We start from the raw sequence: 11,723 nt of genomic DNA, 5'->3' as shown, positions 1-11,723 counted from the left end.
GATTGTCTGTTCCGTTGAACAAAGAGTATCGACACGGTGATAGAATAAAGGATGTTGCTATCTCTAAGTACAGTTGTATTAGTCCTGACGTAAGCCAGAAAGACACTTAGCACTAGAACGAGTTTTAACTTTCACTTTCGGGATGTGAATACAAAGCTACGCAAACTATTGATAGAAACTTTGTTATAGTTTATAGAGTTGCCTTCCTAGGTTTTATTTAAACTTTCCTAGGTTTTATTTAAACTTTACTAGGTTCTATTTAAACTTTCCTATGGTTTATTTAAACTTTACTAGGTTTTATTTAAACTTTCCTAGGGTTTATTTAAACTTTCCTAGGTTTTATTTAAACTTTCCTAGGGTTTATTTAAACTTGTATAAGAACTACATTAACGCAGTTAGAAAAGCAACACAAATGTCAATTAGCAAACATATGTTAGAACCACAACAAGGCTTTGCAATTTTAAAAACATTTATTTGTAATATTTCAAATATACCAAATATATATACTATAAATATAACTTCTAGTATAATACGAATGTCATGCAATAACGTGCAACTGTGATCTTGTATACATTTAATTAACTGTCTTATGTTTGAGTCAATTAAGGATCTTCTTTTCATTTTATCATTATGTAGCCAAATATGACCCTCGGCCTGAGGGCCTAAATTGGAGTATTACTGAGCTAGTAGATTGGATTTAGATTTATCTCAGACATGGCGAATGTTCCCTTCACATTTTTATTTCGCCAAGAAAAGAAGAGTATAAAAAATAGATTTACCCGTTTAGCAGACATTCATAGGGTCAAATACAAATAGTGTGAAAACGTTTTACCCGATTGGTTCAAGAAGTTTCGCTCTTTAACAGAGATACATTTAGGTACTTTTATCTTTAGAGCCCTCTCGGTTTTTGGGGGCGGACATAAATAAGCACTAAGATCTATGATCAGATGCACATTTATGCCAAGTTTTATTAATATTGGTCAAACGGTTTTGATTTCTATACGGGACATACATACATACTATTACATACATACGCCTTACATCCAATTATACATATATTAGATTACAATTATATATATTAAGAAGGTGCAGCCAAGTTAATAAATACATTCCTAAAATACCACGTGACATAGCAGACTGTTGACATTGTTTACGTTTATGTACATCAACACACTTTTCATTGCAACTAAACAACATGTGTATGTGTGCGTTTATGTATGTGTGTGCGTTGTTTATATTTGTTTACATTACTTGACAGGCATAAGCTACATATTTAAAGAATATTTTGTTCCGTATAAATACCTGAGAATTTTAGAGGCTATTTCACTTCCTTTTTTGAATTTAAACAAAAGTGATCCAGCTGTTTAGTTTACTTTAAAAAAAAAAGGAAATTCTATTTTTGATTCTATTTTTAATTCTATTTGCAATTCTATTTAAAATTCTATTGCAAATTCTATTGTAAATTTTATTGCAAATTCTATTGTAAATTCTATTGTAAATTCTATTATAAATTTAAATAAATGAATCACAACTTATCTTTAAAAATAATTGCGTTGAGACACTGAGATCTTCTGTACTGCTGTACTAAACCATACATTATTTGTTCCTCCATAGTCTATGGCTAAAGTCTTAATAATGTAGAAAAACACAACGACAATAAATGTCTCACTTCTGTCAAACTAGACAATGTTACTAAACAATCTTTACAATTTTTCGCATTTGAGATTATCTGCAACAACATGAGGTGTAATTTTTTTAATGGCTCCTTAAAGGGGAATAGCCGCTATTAGTTTTGTGTAGTCTGTCTGTTCGTCCGTCCTTTTGTCCACCCATTCCGTTTAGATTTTAAAAAAAAAGCTTTTGAAAATCCGATATCATGATATTTTAGATTTTTTAAAGCTCTGATGCGTAGTCTACTTTTTTTCTTTTCAGAAAGAGAAAAGTTTAATTTTTAACATTAACTCTGCGTTTTTTTTTCATAAAAATAATTAATTAATTAATCCTTCACTAACATCACGATTATAAGCTTGTATTTCCACACAAATTGTCTTTTTAATCTTATCTACGTTGTTTGTTGTTGTCAGAATCCTTAGTAGTGACTGCATTCTATCAAAAATACACTATTTTAAATAGCTTGATCATAACATTGTTAAGTACATTTAGTTGAAGGAGCGTAGAAGAAAGTCTAGACAAGTAAAGACAACAAAGCCCCAACATGACCTATCTGTCAACAAAGTCCTGCTATGTCCTGTCTGTGAACAAAGTTCGGGACCATGTGTATCTGTGAACACAATCCTACTATGTTCTGTCTGTCAACAAAGTCCTGCTATGTCCTGTCTGTGAACAATGTCTCGTCATGACCTTTCAGTGAACAAAGTCCTGTCTGTGAATAACAAACCATCTTGTTTTGCCTGTCAATATAAAGTACTGTCAAGTCCTGTATGAGAATAAAGTCCTATCATGTCCAGTTTGTGAATAAAGTCCTGTCATGTCCTGTATGTGAAGAAAGCCCTTTCATGTCTTGTGAACAGTCAGTCTTTGAAGAACAGAGGAACACGGGAACTGGGAAGTGTCAAGTTGGAAATGAGGGAAGGGGGGGGGCCCACTTCACCAAAAGGTTAGGACATTTACAGAGGAAAGAAAACACAAATGTATTCACAGTTTTTGTCAGAGTGACTCTATATATAACCTGTTAGGAGATGTTTAAGGTAATTACTGCAGCTACGCCTGGATCTGCATCAACTGATCTCAGCCGGTGAGTAGCTAACACTTTGAGCTGGTACTGTACAGTTATCAGGACATTGCTTTTTACTTATATTCGTTTTTATTTTTATTTATATTTCATTTATCATATATCGTTTCTTTGTTTCAATATTTCATTGTTTTTCTTATATATATATATATATATATATATATATATATATATATATATATATATATATATATGATATACGAGCAATTTGTGAAAGTACCATCTATCTTAGTTCTCAAAAAAAATCATATAACCGAGCGACGAATCTAGGAACTTATTGGTAATTAGACTTCTGGATCTTCTGACAAAAAATCAAATGTTATATAATTCAGAAGAAAGATTTTAATTAATATTTTGTGTGTTAATTTGTTTTAACTTGAAAAAAATGTTTTTGCTTTTTTATATAAAAAAACATTGAATAACCCATTACCGATAATGAGATTTTTTGCTGCGTGTTAGCTTGATAATTAAATGTAACATAACTCAGAAGAGAGATTTCATACAATCCTTGGGTGTTGTTGTTTTTTAATCCGGTACAAAGTAACAAACAATGAGATGTAAGCCACGTTTCAGCAACAAAATTTAATGTAATATAAGAAAGGGATATCTGGCTTGATTTTAGCGTCATTGTATTTTAAAGGCATTTAAAGGGAACGACCTGAATTCGAACTCGTGGTTGGCGCCTCCTTGGACCGACATGCCAACCACTCTGCTGGCGAGGCTATGACTAGAGAAGATTCTATAGTTATGTATTGTTTGTTTCAATTTACGAATGCAACTAATTCAGCTGATGCCACCACTTCAATCAAGAACAATTTGTTTCCCTTGTTCAAGATACCAAAAAGAAAAAAAATTAATTACCAATAGTTAATTAGCTAACTGGTTATTTTTTTTTATTGATTCTTGTGTTGTCAGGTTAAAGAAATGATTGCTCAAAATTTCAGCTTGATCCAAGATTTGGTGTGGGAGAAATAACCTGTACAAACTTTTAACCAGACAGACAGAGTGAGTTGATATAAGCTTTTGTACAAATAATACCTGATTATCTAAGGCTTTCTGAAAACTATAACAAAATAACCTAGTCGCACGAGCCTTGGTGCTTAAAAGATTAATTTTTAAAAAATCTGCATAACATTTGCATACAACATGCAATCTAAACATTTATGATGAAAATTTTTTAACATTTTTTTTTCTTTTTACAATTTACTAATTTGTTTGAATAAATGGTATTAAAAAATAAAAATAGACAATTACAATTATGTATTGTTTTTAAAAAGATGCATTATGAAAACAAAAGGCTTAAATATTTTATTTTCGAAACAAAACTGCTCACGTTCAGAAAATACAAAGTAGTCGTTACACCAGAACTTGGCTAATTCAAAAATATGAAAACGAATTTTAAATATATTTTCTAGCTTTTGTGATCTAAATATGACGGACGGACGGACAGACAGACCACATAAAAGTAATAGCGGTTTTTCTTCTTTCGCTGGTCACTAAAACAATCATTTTCAGAATTACATTTTACGAACTATCAAAGTTAGGGTCTATCTTTGTCTTCTCCGTATTCTTATTCTTTTTTTTTTAAATACAGATTTCTACCCCCATGTGTCTGGTTTATTTTAACTTTCTTTCTCTCTCTTTCCTCTATCTCTCTTTTTGTTTTCTTTTTCTATTTGCAAGACTGTCATAAAACTGTATGTGACATTAGCATAAAGTATGCAATCTAAATATTTATAACAAATCTTTTCTGTGTACTTTTAGAAGCTAGTATAGACATTTCACTAATACTGAAAGTGTCAAGTGTTTTGTTCTCCAGACAACGTTAGCATTATATGCATTGCTGACACACACACTTGCCTCCCCCCCCCTCCAGTTGTTAACAGTCGTTGACTTGTAGCACCAAACAGCTGGTAGACAACTAAACCGCTGTGGGCGTTTTATATTTTAACATATAAAACTAGACTTCACTTGAATAGGTTCTTTGCAAACTAAACTAAATATAAGTTTTATAGCAATATAGACAAATGTAACTTGAGATGAAATAAACTGATATTTTAAACAACTCTAGCTCACAATAAAAACACACCTTACACTTTGGCATCCTGGACAGGTCTAGCGTACAAAAGACAGCTTACGACTGTGCCACTTATGTTGCATCATTCACACTGCATAGACACCAACCAATCGCAAACTTCTTCTCACTGTCACCATAGAAACACACACACACACACACACACACACCATAACACCCTCACACTTTTTAAATATTTTCTATCACTCACATGAATTTGGTTTTCTGACAAGACAACCCCCCCCCCCTAATCCCTCTCTAGTAAAACGGGCTTTACTTTATTATTAAAATGCATTCACGCAGGAATCTTTCGTAGCAGACATTACTGTCACATGAAGACTCAGCCATGAAGCGACTAATTTGTTTTGTTTTCTCTAACTCAGGTATCAGACATGATAAACAATTCGTTATGGCTTGGCTGTCTAGTTCTACAGATCTTTAGTCTAGCTACATCACAAAGTGAGTTTTAGTTTTTTACTTTCCCCCCATTAACAAACATTTCAAAGTATATAAAAAGTACACTATATTTAGAGCGACCACATAAACGTTAATGTCTAGTTTGTTTCGTGAGATGTTATCGTACTATATAGTAATTCAATCTCAATAATCACAGATGGCTTTAGAAAAATGTTTGTAGCATTTGGAGAGTTTTGTTGGCACGTTTTTCGTTCTCATTGGTAAGCCTATATTTGTTAAGGAGAAGGTGAATGATTAAACATAATTTTAAGGCATTAGAGTTTTTCATCTATGGCGTAAAAAAACAACAACAACAAATAACTTGCTTTTTTTGATGATACGTTTTTTTTTTTAAAGCAATAATCCTTTTTGCCCAATTTTTAGCACCACAGAATCACATTTTCTAAGCTCGTTGCAGCACAAAATAATTTTGTAATAGCCTATGAAGATCTAGTTTAAAGTTGGCAACAGTGAAGCTCAATTGACATTGTTTAGTTTATGGTGGAACTCTCCTATTTCTTTTACACCAGAAGGAAGTTCTTCAAGTTCTTCGTACAAGCGTCTTCAGACAATGAGTAGGCACATTATTAGAAATATTTACCGTTTACGTTATTGCCTGCTCAGTCTTGATTAGTAGTTGATTGAGGATTGATTTGACTGGGGATAGGAAACATGGTGGAGAGTATTTTGACTATTTCCCCGCTTGCAATGACAGCAATCACATTCGTTAATGTCATGCTAAATTTGTGACTTTCGACCACAAAGAAGCCTTCCTCTTTTTTTAAATCTTATCTAATAAATTACAGGAGGCGCGGTGGCTGAGCGGTAAAGCGCTTGGCTTCCAAACCAGGGACCGGGGTTCGAATCCTGGTGAAGACTGGGATTTTTAATTTCGGGATATTCGGGCGCCTCTGAGTCCATCCAGCTCTAATGGGTACCTGACATAAGTTAGGGAAAAGTAAAGGCGGTTGGTCGTTGTGCTGGCCACATGACACCCTTGTTAACCGTAGGTCACAGAAACAGATTACCTTTACATCATCTGCCCTATAGACCACAAGGTCTGAAAGGGGAACTTTACTTTTTTTTTTTTAATAAATTACAGACGTTACTTCAAAACAAAACTAAACAAAAAGTTCAATTGTGTGCAGTTCATATTAACATTTAAAAATAGGTTTTTGATCGTCTGTTAAGAATGAAATCTTTAGTTCTTACTAATTTATTATTTTTAGGACACAAGACTTTCAAACTAAATGTATCCTTAACCTCTGCAGTCTTCAATTGACTTCTTTTAATGGCTTGGACTTTGTATCCCTCACACTAAAAAACAAACAATTTGAAGCTCTTTGTACATACAAAATCTTAACAGCTACTGTTACTATGACAACCAATAATAAGGGAAGAAGCAAAGCCAATTCAACATTGTCAGCCCTCTCCTCTATATTATTTTCAATTCTGAAGTTTTGTACGCAGGATTCCGAAAGACATTTCTTCTTTTTACCTCGTAGGACTTGGGTAAATCTCGTCACCACCACGGGTTCAAAGATACAAGGTGCAAACACAGAGATCTAATGAGCAGTTTGCAGAGGCTGAGAGTAATTAAATAGAATAGTCTAAAATAAGTCACATGGATCTGATACTGTTAGGAGAAGCAGCGTGATAACAAGAACAAAACATCAGTTGTGTTTGCATTGTAGTTATAAATCCATAATAGATTCTGAACAACACGGTGACCAATGTTTAACAAATTAAATTATTATTAAATTAAGTGTTGTCGTCACAAGTTCTAAGTATGACTTCTCTGACTTTTCATTTTCATTTCGTGAGACACGTCTGGAACAAGATTGATTTATATAGCTTATTTAAATAAGACGTTTCAATACGTCTTCGCCCAGAGGTTCTATAGCCCCCGAAAGGGGAAAAGACGCTATAAGTTTTGTGTTGTCTGTCTGTCCGTTCGTCCGTCCGTTTAGGTCTCGTAAACGAGAAAAAATATTGAAAATCCGACATCATGATATTTTAGACCATTTCTTCTTCTTCTTCTTTTTCTTCTTCTTCTAGCCAGCTTTATTGCTGCTGAGCTGTGAGCTCTTTTGCAGACTGTGCCAAGGAAAAAAAGTGTGATGTTTTCTTCAGTTGTTCAGCACTGCCGTACAGGGTGTTGGTTATGTTGGGCTGTAGTGGAAGTAGGGTCTGCCTAGGGTGGATTAGGAAGGGGCATTCAAAGAGGATATGGTTTACGGTTTCATAAGGGTGGGCGCAGTGACTGCAAAGTGGGAATTGTGTGGAGTTTATTTTTTTCACAAGGTAATTTAATAGAAATGTGTGTCCTGTTCTTAGTTGTAGATTGTTCTTTGCTGGGGATGAAGTTAATACTGTCCAGTTTGTTAGGCATAATCATTTCTTTGTACATGGCTCTGCCTGTTTCCTGTTGCCTATTGGTTGAGTCACTCCTCTTTGTGATTGTTGACTAACATTGACTTTAGGGTGAGGTAGTTAACAGGTCTATCTGGTTGTTCCATAGATGAACCTGCCTTTGATAGCTTATCTGCCTTTTCATTTCCCATGATGCCAATGTGTCCAGGGATCCACTGTAGTGTGATATGGATATTTAATTTTGATATCATCTGATGGATTATCACAATTAGTGTTGTCAACTCTCTTAGGCTGTTTGAGGTGCTGCTGTTAAGTGCTTGCAGAGTGGATTGGGAGTCTGTAAAGACTACAATATCTGCTGGTGATTGTATTCCTTCATATAATTTGTTGTCCACTGTCTATAGTGCCTCAATTTCGGCTTGAAAGTTTGAGCAGTAGTCGCCACAGGGTGCACTTATTTCAAAGTGTTTATTTTTAGGGAAGACCAGGAAGGCACCAAGACCAGCATTGATGGTGGCTTTGAAGGCCGATCCGTCGGTATATATATACGGATGCTGTTTTTGGATAGACCATTTAAAGTTCTGATGCAAGGGCTACTTTGTTCTTTTCTGAAAGCGAAAAATTTAATTTGTAAAACCAACTATGCAAGCAGTGTTTTCATAAAAATACACCATTTTTATAGCTATTCACTATTAATAGTAACAAACACGGAAGGCTATTTAGTAAGGGAGATGACTTAGTACACATTTATGCAAACGGTTTTAGATTTTTTGTCAATTTGTTTTTGTTTTACAACTGCATTTCTAGGTTAAGTAAGTTCTATCAAATTTACTATTTCATTTACAAAAAAATGTTTACTTTTTTTTAAAGAGAAAAAATCTATTTAATATGTATATAAGTGGAACATAATTTAAAACAACAATTACTAAGTAGCTTTTCATATTATCACATTAACTACTGCTTGCGATGCACAACACATGTATGAGAGTTAACATAAGGAATTACTAAAAAATTTTTTACGGAAATGATTATGTTATATCTTCATGGGAATAAGAGATTTTTCCTTTACAAAACATTTAGATCAATAAGATAACCATTATATTACATCAGTTAGGCCAGGTTGACATCTAGCTCCAACTTCACTTTCACTTATCCCTTAGTTTGCTGGACCGTTGGGGCACAACACAGGATTTGTCTTCCTTCTTTCTCCATTCTTTGTCATTTGCCTTTGATAGAATTTCATTATGATATTCTTTCTGAAAATATTGAAACCTGCCTTTTTACCTGCCTGGGTGGACCACTTCGGGGGCCAATTTTGAGTTTGTGTTTCCACATAAACTGTCTTTGTAAACTTGTTTGTTTTTTTTAATTTACAGAGATAATTTTTTGTTCCAATGGATATGCTGAAGTCATGTATATATCCAAACAAAACCCACTACAAGATGGCCTGTTGAGGACGCTCTAACGACAGTGACTTAGCTAGGGTGGGGGAGAGGGAGAATTTGATGTAGCCCCCAAATAAGTGTAATTTTTTTTTACATTAATTATTAAATATTACGCAAAATGCAGGGGCCCCTAAAGAGGTCAAGCTCCCGGGCCCCCAAATAATAGCAAAGTCCTAGCTACGCCCCTGTCTAACGAAGATCAAGCCCATTACAAACGACCATGATCTCCTGACTGGACTGTCTCTCTCACAATTTGATATCGACCCCCCCCCCCCGGCCACCTTTCTCAAAAAAGCTTTATTTAACATGCACTCTTTGTGCTACATGAAACAATGCCTTGCAGACGACAGGAGCAGGAAAACTATTGGCGCCGGGTCCTGCTGGAGGAGCTCCCTGAAATTCTTGAGCTTACTGGGGTGGGGTGGGGGGGATGCTAAGGTAACACTTTTTTGTTTGAGGAGTGTGTGGCTGGTTAAAGTTTGAGAAACATTGAAATAGTTCGTAAATGTATGTAATAATGTAATGCACTGTATATACTGTATCATTCTCTTATATTTCAGATGTGTCTGAGCCTGTGGCAGATGTAACAGTTCCTATGTCTCGATTGCCTTATGTTCCTCTCTCACAAATATTCACGAGTATTCCACCACCACCACTGTTTCCAGATCCTCCTCCTCCACAAAGAGCGACTGTGTCTCCGTCAAACTCTGTTTTAAAGTGGCTGCTCTTTATGGATGCAATAGATGTCAATTGAAGGAACCAAAAGGACACAATGAAACACTTAACACAACATTAGGGATAACACTAATAGCTTTATTTTTTTCTAGAACAATCCTTTTCTCTCTAACAAAGAAATGCCAAGGACGTCGTAGCTTCTGACGTCTATAAATTCTAATTCGTTTTAATCGGTCTTAATTTTTGTTTAATAATGTCGTCTTTAGGAGTGACGCTTAACGCCATTACATTTTGATGCACTTGAAATAACAAAAATTTTGTCATTTTGTTTAACGCCATATAGATCTCTATAAAAAAAACACACACACACACACACACACATTGAACAAAGGCAATCAAGGACAAAGAATCCTCAAAAGCCACTTGCCATTGATCAGACAAATTCTAATACAAACGCAAAAATGGCATGTTTGACTTACAAGTTTGTTTTTCAATATATTGTTTGTTACAATTTGATAAAGTATTCATATAACTGTTACCTAATCTTTAGCTAAATGAAATAATAAGAAAGTTCAAACCATGTTGTCAAGGTACCCGGCCCCACCGACAGATTGTAATTGACGGCTAGTGATTTGGCCATTTTTTTCAAAAAAATAATATTTCCGTTACATAATTTATTTGCCTAATCCCCCCCCCCCCCAATACATGGGGTATATCCATTTGATAATTAAAATCTGAATCTATTGACATTTTTGTAATAATTAGGTTTTACGCACATTTTCTTCGGACATATACTCACTATTCTACTGTAATCAATGTTCTGGGATACAAAACCAGCAAAAAGTAAAGTCCCCATTTCAGACTTTAAGCCAGATTTAAAAGTCTGATTATATTCTCAATAGCAACGATGATGTCATGTCGACCAGCAGAATGACCAACATGGGCATCGATAAGAGTGGACTTACGAATCTTTAAATATTCACCGAACTCTTGACCACTCCGAAAGCCTTGCGCTGTGAGACTCGGCCATCCCAACTATCACAGCGCTACAGAGTGGACACAGTAATTCTCTCAATCATTTATCAGGGCAGCTGCGTGTCGTTCACTAAAAATGCCATTCTTCCAATAAAGAGAGGAACACGTCTTACACAAGTGTCCAGATATAGCAGATTATCGAACCAATGAGAATTAGGGAGAATTGAGAGTCGATCTAAAGAGGACATAAGTTAAACGGTTTAACAGTTGGTCTCTCTTTGTGATGTTTGTTTAAACAGCTGGTTAAGTGTTTTAGAAACCTACCCACTTCTGCAACTTAGAGAATACATGATTTTATTTTGGGTTGTGTTACAGCTCCAGGTATTGTCTTTAGTTGATTCTCTTGTTGGCCTCTGCTGCCGACTAACGTGGCTTGAACTACAAAAATAAAATCGTATCTGATCATTTCATGCACTACAAATAATACACTGACAATAAAAGAACAAAAAAACTACTCAACTCAATAGAGGATTACCAAAGTATCACGAAGATAGTAATATTAAAGAAGAACACAAATATCTGGTCACAAAGACACACAAGACCCGCATTAACTTACGTTCTATTAGAAACTGCAGAGATAACTTCTCAACCATGTGCAACATGACCATCCCTTGTACCCTGCTACAAATAGATGTCATGATCTACTTTTTGTAGCGAAACATTTTTTTTTTAAATTTAAAATGTAAACTTTATTGTCATAAAGATAGACAATAAGACAATCTAACACAAGCAATATATACAAAAATCCTTTTTTTTAAACCAAAAATAAGCTTATATAAGGTGGAAAAACTTCGCAATTACAAATCAATAATGTAGAAGCTATTTCCCTTATTCGATATAAAAAATAATTAGTTACCAAAATCTAATGGACTAATTGGTTTATTTTTTAATTAATTCGTGTCTTTCTTATTTT

At 34.5% G+C, this 11,723-nt stretch overlaps 1 long non-coding RNA gene across 3 annotated transcripts; it reads left to right on the top strand.

Annotated features, from left to right (window-relative positions):
* Nucleotides 1-2,601: 2,601 nt before the first annotated feature.
* LOC106053426 (uncharacterized) lies at nucleotides 2,602-10,242 on the top strand. 3 transcript variants are annotated; one of them, XR_008774095.1, is made up of 4 exons: nucleotides 2,602-2,755; nucleotides 3,668-3,757; nucleotides 5,210-5,285; nucleotides 9,661-10,242. It is a non-coding gene; the product is annotated as an uncharacterized LOC106053426 (long non-coding RNA). The 3 variants fall into 3 exon arrangements; XR_008774097.1 differs by having other exon boundaries at nucleotides 3,668-3,761; XR_008774096.1 differs by lacking the exon at nucleotides 3,668-3,757 and having other exon boundaries at nucleotides 2,603-2,755.
* The last annotated feature ends 1,481 nt before the right edge of the window (nucleotides 10,243-11,723 follow it).

The sequence above is a fragment of the Biomphalaria glabrata genome, chromosome 1 (genome assembly GCF_947242115.1).
Source record: "Biomphalaria glabrata chromosome 1, xgBioGlab47.1, whole genome shotgun sequence".
Classification (NCBI taxonomy): domain Eukaryota; kingdom Metazoa; phylum Mollusca; class Gastropoda; family Planorbidae; genus Biomphalaria; species Biomphalaria glabrata.
This window is presented reverse-complemented; position numbering and strand designations above follow the sequence as displayed.